Below are 10,937 nucleotides of genomic sequence, written 5' to 3'. Positions count from 1 at the left end.
ATTCTTTAAGCAGTGGGTGTGATGGTAACTGTTTAACAATCGACTCTGATTGTTAACAGCTCTGATTTTGTAGCACTTGCTGATTTGCATGATATAAATACTCCCACTATTGCTGATCTCAAGCTATCAAAGTGGCATCACTGAATGGGAAGGGAAGCAATGAGCCACTGGCTCTGGCAAACTGATCTGAGCTGGCTGCAGTACACCACAGCCTGAAGAATACAACCCAAAACACTTCCCTCAGTTATGTGGGAAGTTCAGGGACATGCACTGATGACTGCTAAGTTAGGAATTCTGGCATACAAATCTTTTAATTAGTTTCAAATGTGCAGCATCTTAGGGCTTGGGGAGTAAAGGATGTAGGATTAAACTTTTAAATCATATTGAAAAAGTACTTTTTTGATATAATAAAGCTTTTGTGTGAATTGGGTATTGGAAGAGGGTAGAGGGTTTGGGCTGAGGAAGGGAGAGAAGCTGAGAATGTCACTGGGGAGGTTCAGAAGGTGACCACAGTGAAGGCAGGCTCCAGGCCTGGACAAAAAAGAGAGGATCACCTTCCAGGTGAGGAGGGCCGTTCTGGGGTACCTAGTACCCCAGGCAACCTCACCAAAAGAACTAAATAAGGGCATTCAATCATCTCATGTACAATTTCCTAACCTGCTTTGCTCTTGTCTGAAATTTCTTTCAGGAGAAAGAAGCCCTTGATTGCACAGGGATAAGATAAGAAGGTATAAATCAGCTGGGCAAGGTGGCACACACTTGTAATCCCAGCAGCTTGGGAAGCTAAAGCAGGAGGATCGCGAGTTCAAAGCCAGCCTCAGCAAAAGCGAGGCACTAAGCAACTCAGTGAGACCCTGTCTCTAAATAAAATATAAAATAAGGCTGAAGATGTGGCTCAGTGGTCGACTGGCCCTGAGTTCAATTCCCCGTATACTCGCCCTCCCCAAAAAAAGAAGGTATAAAACACAAATCAGAGGTGGAGTAGTATTTTTATTGTGAATGAAGACAAATAATCAGTGAGCAAGAGTCAAGTGGCTGGCTGCAGATCCTTCCCGGCTTTGATGAGAGGAAATTGGAAGGGATGTGGAAAGATGGCATCAGGGCCTTAAGGAGCCCCTCCCTACCAGCCACTGTCACACACCCATTATCTCTGGTGGAAAGCCAGTCACCATAGCTTCAAATGAACTTTTGAAAGGTCAAAGCCCTTTTCAAATTAAAGAAAAACCTCAAAGGTCACCCTGTAACTTTTTCTATGGCTCTCCCAGGAAAGTTGGCTTCCCACAATTCAGACCCCAGCACTAGTACAGATCACATTGTAATATAGTGAATGACAATTCCTCCTCTCACATGCTTGATGTTCAAATGACTAGAGTTTTGGACATTATACACTGACACTGTGGAACTTCCAGAATTTGAATTTCTGTACTTGAACTATTTCAAATGACTGCATTGTTTAGTTTCAACTGCACGAATATCTGTGTGCATTGGGATTTGTACATCTATTTGAATACTTAGTCCTTGACATTTATACATGGAAAAATGAATGTGTTGATGTTAGTGATAAGAAGAATAGACTTATAAACTTAGTTCAGTTGAGACAAAGCTGGAAATCATTAGACATGCTGGAAGGGTGCATTTTAGCTGCAGTCACATATTTGGACTTAAGCCTGTTGACACTATTCATTTGTGGGAGGAAAAAGGACAAAATTCAAGAACACATAAAATGCTGAAAAACATATTCTGAACCCTATATCTGAAAGATGACGTGCACTAATTTCTTATATGAAAATTAATTCCAGGTGGAATAAAAGTGAGAGACACAACAAGAAAAACATAAATATACTAGGGGGAAAAAAGTCCACTAGTAAAAAGTCTCCTAATGTAACTCAGAATTAGGGAAGAGTTTTCCAAGCAATATACAAATAAAATCCAGAAGTCTTAAAGAAAAAGACTGATATTTAGACTGCATAAAAATATTTAAACTTTGGGAGAGAGAGAGAGAGAGATAGAGAGAGAGAGAGAGAGAGAGAGAGAGAGAGAGAGAGAAGAGAGAGGGAGAGGGAGAGAGAGAGAAAAAGAGAGAGAGAGAGAGGGAGAGAAAGAAACAAACATTCAGTAAATACAGGAAAAAGACAAACTGGGAAAATTTCTGGAACACAAAATTAGAGCAAGTCCTAATTTCTCTAACATATTAACAGTTTTAAAAGTAAGATAAAACCAAATAACTTAGTTGAAAAATGGTGAGAATATATGAATAGAAAGTTCATAGACGATGAAGTCCAATTGACCAACAAATATAAAGAGCTCAACTTTGCAAAACAAGAAGTCCAAAAGAAAACAACGAAACACTTTTCATATTTTAAATTGGTATAGGTCCAATTTTATATGACAGCAGCATTAGGAAGATGTGGGAATCAGGCCTTTGGAAAATAATATTGATGGGAAAGAAAATTCCTATCATTTTTTTGGAAGGCAATCTGGAAATATTAAAAATGTTCATACTCTGTGACCAGAAATTTCATTATAAAGAATTTATCTAACAGAAATATCCTGTCAGATGCACAAAATTATAACTGTACACTTAAGGATATTCACTACAGTATTTTCTGTGCTTACATTTCAAGTTTTCCAGAATCTGCTTTTCACAAATGATATTTTTATTGTGCTGTTTTCTGATTAGAAGCATCCAAGCGCATTCTAAGATAGTCAAATAACATTGTTATGTTAAAGTAGAAAGAAAATTCTACGACCCAAGATAATTACCACTAACAATTCCATGCATATTATTTCCAGTCAATTTTTGCACATAAACACATGTAATAATTGGAATGCTTGCTTTCTAAACCTAGGAACCAAACAGATTCAGATAAATATTTCAGATATATTTTTCCTCATCCAAACCCTTGTTATTTGTTATCTGAAACTTAGGAACTGAGCATATGGGGAAAACCAAATATCCTTCACTACCTTAATTCATTACCCAAATTTTAACTCTTGCTGTCTCAACTTGGAAATAGATAATTTTACAATATTTTTTTCTCTTACAAAAATTCAATTGTAACATATGCTATTTTCTTTTTGCTTATAGATATATTTTAGCTATCATTCCCTGTTCATAAAGATCTATATTTTTTTCAGTGATAGTGATTAATCCAGGGTCTTGTACATGCTAGACAAGTGTTCTACCATTGAGTTATAATATCTCTGGTCCCTCATTTCTTACTAATGACTGCCTAGTACTGCATCAAACAATTTGTCCTTATCCAAAATGTTTAGGATCCAAAGTATTTCAGATTTTGGATTTTCTTTTCAGATTTTGGAATATTTGCTTATATGTAATAAGATCTATCTAAGACTAACAGGAAATTTATTTGTTTCATATTCAACTTATATACATGAACTGAAGATAATTTTATACCATACTTTAAATAATTTTGTGCAATGAAACAGTGTCATGGTGTGGAATTTTCCACTTGAGTCATCAAGCTGGTGCTCAAAAAGTTTTGGATTTGGGAACATTTTAGATTTTGGATTTTTGGATAAGAAAGCTCAACCTATATAGTTATAATCATAACTTATTAACTAGTTTCTTATAAACAACATTCATTGGTAAGTTAAGTATACAATATTGACACAGAAAGATGTCCAAATCATATTTTAAAGTTAGAAAGTAAGTTGGGTAGTATGTATAGTCTGTCCAACATTTTGTATTAAAAAAAGAAAAAGAAAAAAGAAAGATAAATTGACTAATATATATTCAGGAAAAAAGTTCTAATGAACTACATACCCAACTGTTAACTACTATCAGAGGTACAAATTCAGTCAGGGAGAAGGACAATAGTAAAAAGATTTTGTGTTTTATTTTTCAGTAATGTTTGTATGTTTTTTATTATATGAATAGTATTTTAGAAGTAGAAAAATAAGCCAGGCACAGTGGCACATGCCTGTAATCCCAGCAGCTTGTGTGGTTGAAGTAGGAGGATCACAAGTTCAAATTCAGCCTCAGCAACTTAGTGAGGCCCTAAGCAACTCAGCAAGACCCTTTCTCTAAATAAAAAATGTAAAAAAGGACTGGGAATGTAACTCAGTGGTTAAGTGCCCCTGGGTCCAATCCCTGGTACCAAAAAAAAAAAAAAAAAAAAAAAAAAAAAAAAGTAAAGAAGTAAGTATAAAACATGTTCATGAATATTGTCAAAGAACAAAATTTCACCAAATTGAGTTTAAGGATTGAATTGGCTTATCTTAGTGATTCATGGATTTGGCAGCATCCTATCTGTGAAATAGGTGCTCCAGGGAGCTGAATAGAGAGGGTGAACTTTATGCGGGGAAAAGCAAAAGGCTAAAGAGAGCAAAAACAAGGAACAAAAAGTGGAATGGTGATTTCAAAGTTACTCTTCTTTCCAGGGTTAAAGCAGTAGGGTCTTAAAGGAAGAATGATCTCGCTGATAAGCGGATGATGACACATAATGGGGGGGGCAAGAATGGAGGAAGGAGGGACTGTATAGAGGGAAAAGGGGTGGAAGGGGTGGGTGGAAGGGAAAAAAAATAACAGAATGAATCAAACAACATTACCCTATGTAAATGTATGATTACACAAATGGTATGCCTCTACTCCATGTAAACAGAGAAACAACATGTATCCCATTTGTTTACAATAAAAATAAATTAAAGAAAAAAAGAAGGCCAAGCTGTGAACTGAAAAAAAAAAAAAAAAAGCAGTAGGATCTTCTTTATCATGGTGGCTTAGGTTGACTGGGTGCCTTCATACTGGTGGTCATGTATTTCCTTTTTTTTTTTTCTTTCTTTAAACTGACTTTCCTAAGTTGAGTTTGATTACATGGCACCTGGCATTAGTGACTCCATTCTGGTTTGGTCTGCTCTGTTGAGGACTGGTATGGGAGCTCAGTCCAAAGTAATGACTTCCCATAAATTTTATTTAGCAGTATGTACCCAAATATATACTGTTGAAATAGTGAAAAATCAGATGCCGTAAATAGGGAATTGGTTAAGTAAATTACAGTATATTCATATAATGGAATATAATTCAGCTTTCCTCAAAATACAGTATAATATCACACTTAGAAAAATAACCTTTTCTATAGATCAAACTGTTTATTAACTCTAGGGATATCTTATCTTTCTGAATTACTTTTGAGTTGCTTTAGTCATTAATAAGCAGCATGAATTACTTTTGAAATTGGGATAAAGGTTATTATTTAATGCAGGTTGAATTTTTTTTTTTTTTTTTTGTAGCTCTTGAGAAGCTACCTCACCCTATTATATCAGGTAAGTATACTGGTCAATTTTTATGCTTTAGACTTTGCTACACATTTCCAGGAACTTATTATGTATGATGTTAGGAGACTGTTTATTTAGACGTAATTTTTCTCCCTCTAGACTAGGGCTGTCCAATAGTGATGTATTGCAAGTCACGTGTGTAATTTAAAAATTTCTAGTAACTGGGTTGGGGAGATAGCTCAGCTGGTAGAGTGCTTGCCTTGCAAGCACAAGGCCCTGAGTTCGATCCCCAGTCCCGCAAAAAAAAAAAAAAAAAAAAAAAGAAGGAAATGAAAATTTCTAGTAACTATATTAAAGAAGGCAAAATTAACAGGTGTTAATAATAATATTTTTATTAACCCAGTATGTCCCAAATATTGTCATTTCTGCATGAAATGGATCCAAGAATTATTAAACTATTTCACATCTAATTTCCATACTAAGTACTTAAAATCTGGTGTGTATTTTCCATGTACAACATACTTCAATTTGAATGCTAAATTTTTAACAGTTAAAATGTTCGTTGCCCTGCCAAAACAATAAAGTGTGTTTAAAGGAAAGATATTTTACACTGTTTAAATTTTGAAACTTAAAATTAGTTAAGATCAAATTTTTAAAAAAATTAGTTGCTCAATCAGACTGGTCACAGTTTACGAACTCAATAGCCACACATGGTATAGAACATTTGCATTGAACAGTGCTGGTCTAGACATTAAGCTATAGGCAGAAAAAAATCTGTCTTAGTTCTCTTTGGAGCTCTGGGATTCTTACTGTCACACAGTAGGAATTTCACAAATGAGGACTGTATTCATGAGTCCTGAACAGGAGTCATCAAGAATGAGAAACTGATGAAGAAAGAGAAGGATGAAAAGATAGATCTTCACGACAGGGTATTGGGTGACCTTGTTTACCTCCTCCTAGGGTAGAACAAATGGTTACTTGTACATAAAGGTCTTTTGAGTTGGTCATTGCAAACAGCAAATGAGCAAATGATTTGTGGAAGGAATCTATTTGTTCTTCCCAACTGATTTAATATAAAAAAGAATTTGCATAATGGACTTTCCCCCCCATTTTATCTTTAATAACGTGGCAATAATTCAAAATATGAAAAAACGTGTTCCTTTTAAAGAGGATGCCACCATGATGGCCTCATACAAGCATGATCAAAGACAATGAGGAGACTGGATTCCAAAGGGCAAGGGTGGTAGGAAGGCTTCATGGCTCACAGATTGACGCGTTTGGTTACGGATTCTCCAAAACGGAGCAGGCGACAGAATAGACTTGAAATTTAAGGGACCCTCAGAGAACCGGGAGTGGTTGCTGGTCATGAGCACCTTGAAGCGTTTCGTGATGGATTCGGTATCGCCAGTATTTGTCGTCTGGGGAGAACATAGCAGGATGGGCTGAGCAGGTCTGTTGTCCCAGAAGGTCAAATTTCTTCAGTGTATACACCCGATCTCCCTGATCGTTGAGGTGACACCTGGGAAACATGATCATGCTCAAGCCCAAGGCTCCAATCCGTTGTAACTCGTTTTTGTCAATTTCCTTCCTGTGATGGACTTTTAAGTTTAAGCAATGACAAAGGTTGTCTTCAGAAGGCGAGAGCCCAGTGTAAACTGGGACCTCATGGATTGACAGTGGTTGTCTGCTGGTGGCAGAAGGGGGCAGCAGAGAGCTGCTAGGGTGGTAAACTCTGGGAGCCCCAAAGAATGGGTGGGTGGAAAAAGAGCCTTAGTGGGAACCCAAAGTAGGAACTCGGGGGTCAAAAGGAAAGCCAGGCTAGAAAGCACGATGTTAAAAGAGAAGCCTAACCAGGATAGGATCAAGGTCTAGGGAAGATGCTGAAATCTGTGGTTTCCAAATCACATCAGTAGAGGATCGCGTCTTTTTAATTTTTCTTTCTACTTAGATTATAAGCAAAATAAGAAAATGAAAATTATTGTTCACTACGTAGAAGTTTTGGAAATTTATGTAGCTGAATCACTGTGTTAATTTTTTAGTGTATTTCTTTCCAATATAATCATCATTTTGAATTCCTGTTTTGTAATGTAAGATGCTTTTAAAAAATCTTAATATTCTGTGAACCTTTTTGTGTGTCTTGATATTTTTATATACATCTTTATTTCTTTTGGTGCTGGAGATTGAATCCAGGGCCTCGAGCATGCTAAGCATATGTTCTATTCCTAAGCTATATCACCAGCCTGCATACATCATTTTTAATGGTCGTTTGGTTTTTGATTGGTGTGGATTTGCTCTGCCTGGTTTGTGCCATTTAGAAGACGCTGGGGTTTTTCTATTTTTTCATCATATTAAATAATAAAAATCCTAGATAAATCTTTATGTGTATCCATGATGATTTCCTTAAAATGAATTTCTGAAAAGTAGAATAGTGTCTGTAAATTTTTGGATTTGAATTGCCAAATGTCATTCTTTGAAGGGTTGTAACAATGTACGCTTTTCCCACAGAGCTCATTTTCTTAACTTTCACTGGGTAATATTTTATTTTTATTTTTAATTAATTTTTTTTTTTTTTCTCGGCACGGGATGTTGAACTCAGGGTTTTGTACATTCTAGGTAAGCGCTCTACCACCAAGTTACATCCCTAGGCCTGGGTAGTATTTTTTTAAGAAACCAAGTTATCACAGCAAAAAAATAAAAATAAAAATAAAACCAAACCAAACAAAACCCAATAACTTTGTTGATCTAATTGGTTAAAAAAAAAAAAAAGCATCTCATTTTAAAAAATAGGATTTGTTTGATTATTGTGGTTATTGACTTTTAAAATTTTTCTTTCTTTTTTCGTATATGCTGGGGATGTAACCCAGGACCTCATGCATGCCAGGTAAGCACTCTACCACTGAGCTACTCCCCTAGTCTCAAACTTATTTATTTTTTTTAAAGTTTGGTCCTATCTATGTGGGTATGTGGGTGTGTCCTGCCTATTTTCGCTATTATCCATTTTCTGCAAGGTGTTTTTCTATAGAGTTAGTGAGTACTCTTTACATAGTAAGGATATTAACTCTTTACCCATGCTGCAATTATTTCCCCTGTACATTGTTTGCCTTTTCATTGATTTTTGCAGGTGGTTTCCCAGAAAGTTTCATCCTTTTTAAATAAACTTTCTATTTGGGGTTCATATTTGAAATAATTTGAGATTTACAGAAAAGTTGCCAAGATAGTAGAGTCCTGCTGTATACCCATATACCTCACCCAGATTCTCCTGACATTAACAGCTTATGCAACCATGGTACATTTGTCGAAACCAAGAAATGCCATAAGGGTTTAAAGGTGTCTTGTTTTAAAGGTGCTGCAGAAAATCAAGCAATTTTGATAAAATCTTCATCTTCCTGTGATGGAAATTTTGCTTAGCGATTGGTTGATTGAAATTTGGAGCACACTTTCTCCCATCTCAGAAACCATGATTTTGTGTATTTCCCAGTCAAAGCACCAAAGTCTGTTTAATTCATAATGTTCTGAAAAGTCTCATTAATAATTTATTAACTGTGCTGTAGAATTCATTTTGCTATGAATAACCATGTTTCTGCAGGCAAAGACATCCATGGTTTTGGTTTTGAAGAGCTTTGGGGTCTGGAAGCTGTGCTGAAGGATTTAATTTAGAGTCATGTTGCCTCCAGTCCCATACAGCATCATTCTGGCCCTGCTGTTAGGCTATCTCACCTTCTGGGGTTAAAGGGCAAAAACCAAGAAGTGTGCCTAACATCATCCTCATAGGGAGTAACATGCCATTAGAGCACTTTTCCAAAGAGAGCTATCATCTTTCTCTTTCTAAATTACAGCTTCCCCAGAGACAGGTTGATAAAGAAGCATTTGGTCTAAAATGGTCTTTTCCTAGAGCCGAGTAGAATTACCTGGACTAATTGGGCACTGTAGAGTGTCAGCCGTCAGAGCCGGAACTAGGGTCTGAGGATGGAGCTCCTGGTGCCTGCTCTACCTCAGAACAGCCCTGGGGCTTTGTGTAAGCCCCTTGCCTCTTGGGGCCTCATTTCCTCATCTGCAATGCAAGGGCCCTTCAGTGATCCCTTTCCGGCTGGAGAGTGTCTCAGTGATTTTCAAAAACAGATTTTATTGGAAATGATGGATATGTGATATGTGATATTGATTGGGGTGATGGTTTCATCATGGGTGTATTACCTATGTCAAAACCTATCAAATTGCATATTTAAAATACATGCAGTTTATTATATATCACGTATGGCTCAATACAGTTGTTTAAAAAATAGATTTTACCCAACTTCTAGAATGATGAGAAGGTAAAAAGGACAATGCCCTTTTGTGCTATGGATCAGTTTATGTAGTCAGAAATAACAGTGCTTTCTGGAGAGTTCCCTACAACCTCCTCCGAAGGCTGTGCTTATTCAGCCACCAACTTCTTCTATTTATTTTTTAAATGACTGTTTTCATCCATTCTAGGGAATGCTCACTTTCCTCACTCTGCCTTACCCTCAGTGTTCTCTCCCCTTTGGACTCAGGAGTGAGGTGGGAGGGGTAAGGCTTGTAGGGCTAGGCCTGTCCCCACTATCCCTTCCAGAAAGAAGAGAGCTATCATGTCTCTAATACTTTTGAATTCATGTAGTAGATCAAATTCATTGGGTTGTTTGTGTCAGCAACACTTTCCCTTTGAAACACCAGTAGGAAAGATAATCAAAACAAATTCTTATAATGGAAACTCACATTGTGTGATAATTGGGTAGGGAGACGTTGCCGGGGGCAACTGATAAGAACATCCTTGGAAAACCAATAGCCAATAGCCCTTTCCGTTAGCATCCTTCTCAAAAGTAACCTTTCCCTGGCTTCTCCTATACTTAGCCAGGTACCAGTTACTCACCATGGGCTCAAAATTGTCCACTGAAAAACCTTTCTGAGCCCATCTTATCCAGCCCTGTTGCCACCACCCATTCCAAACACATCATCTTAAATCTGGATTTCTCTAGGAGGCTCCTTCTTGGCTCCCTGCTTAGAGGACCTCTGCCACAAGGGTCACCCATTCTCGGTGCTGCTCCCATCAATCACTTACCTCTCAGAACCCTTGCAAGGCTCTTGCTCCATCTGCTTATTTCATCAGGTGCAAGCTGCCCTCCTTGGACTGTGAGGCCCTCCACCACCTGGCTCCACCCTCTTGTATATTACCCTCCCCACCACTCCCAGGGACCAACCAGTTTTTGCTTCAGTGGAACAAGTTTCCTCCTTAACTCAGTGAAGTGCCTGGGTTTTCCCAGTTCTCCATCTAACTTGCTTTCTTTACCACCAGCAACCCAGCCCTTCTCATGCTTATTTTGGAAAATCCTTCCTGCCCTAATACCCAGCTTGATCTCCATCTTTTCCAGGAAACTTTGACTGGTTTTCCAAGTGTTTGCATATCAATTTATTGAGCTACTATTTATTGGACTGATTTTCCAAGTATTTTCATTTCAATTTATTGAGCCATTATTTATTTGATACTTGCTGGGGACATGAGGATGAATTATGGCCTCTACCTCTTGGCTTTAGTCTTCTCTCCAATTCTTAAGAGAAAGAAAACTCAAGCTAATCTGGTGATTTCTTCACCCGGAACCATGATATACAGACCTTTCCCCTTCAAGCAGTTACTTTGAGAATTCAAACCAGGGATTTAAAGTTTGTGCAGATGAAGAACTTGACAC

The sequence above is a fragment of the Sciurus carolinensis genome, chromosome 8 (assembly GCF_902686445.1).
Source record: "Sciurus carolinensis chromosome 8, mSciCar1.2, whole genome shotgun sequence".
Classification (NCBI taxonomy): domain Eukaryota; kingdom Metazoa; phylum Chordata; class Mammalia; order Rodentia; family Sciuridae; genus Sciurus; species Sciurus carolinensis.
The sequence above is the reverse complement of the archived record's forward strand: the minus strand, read 5'-3'. Positions refer to the sequence as shown.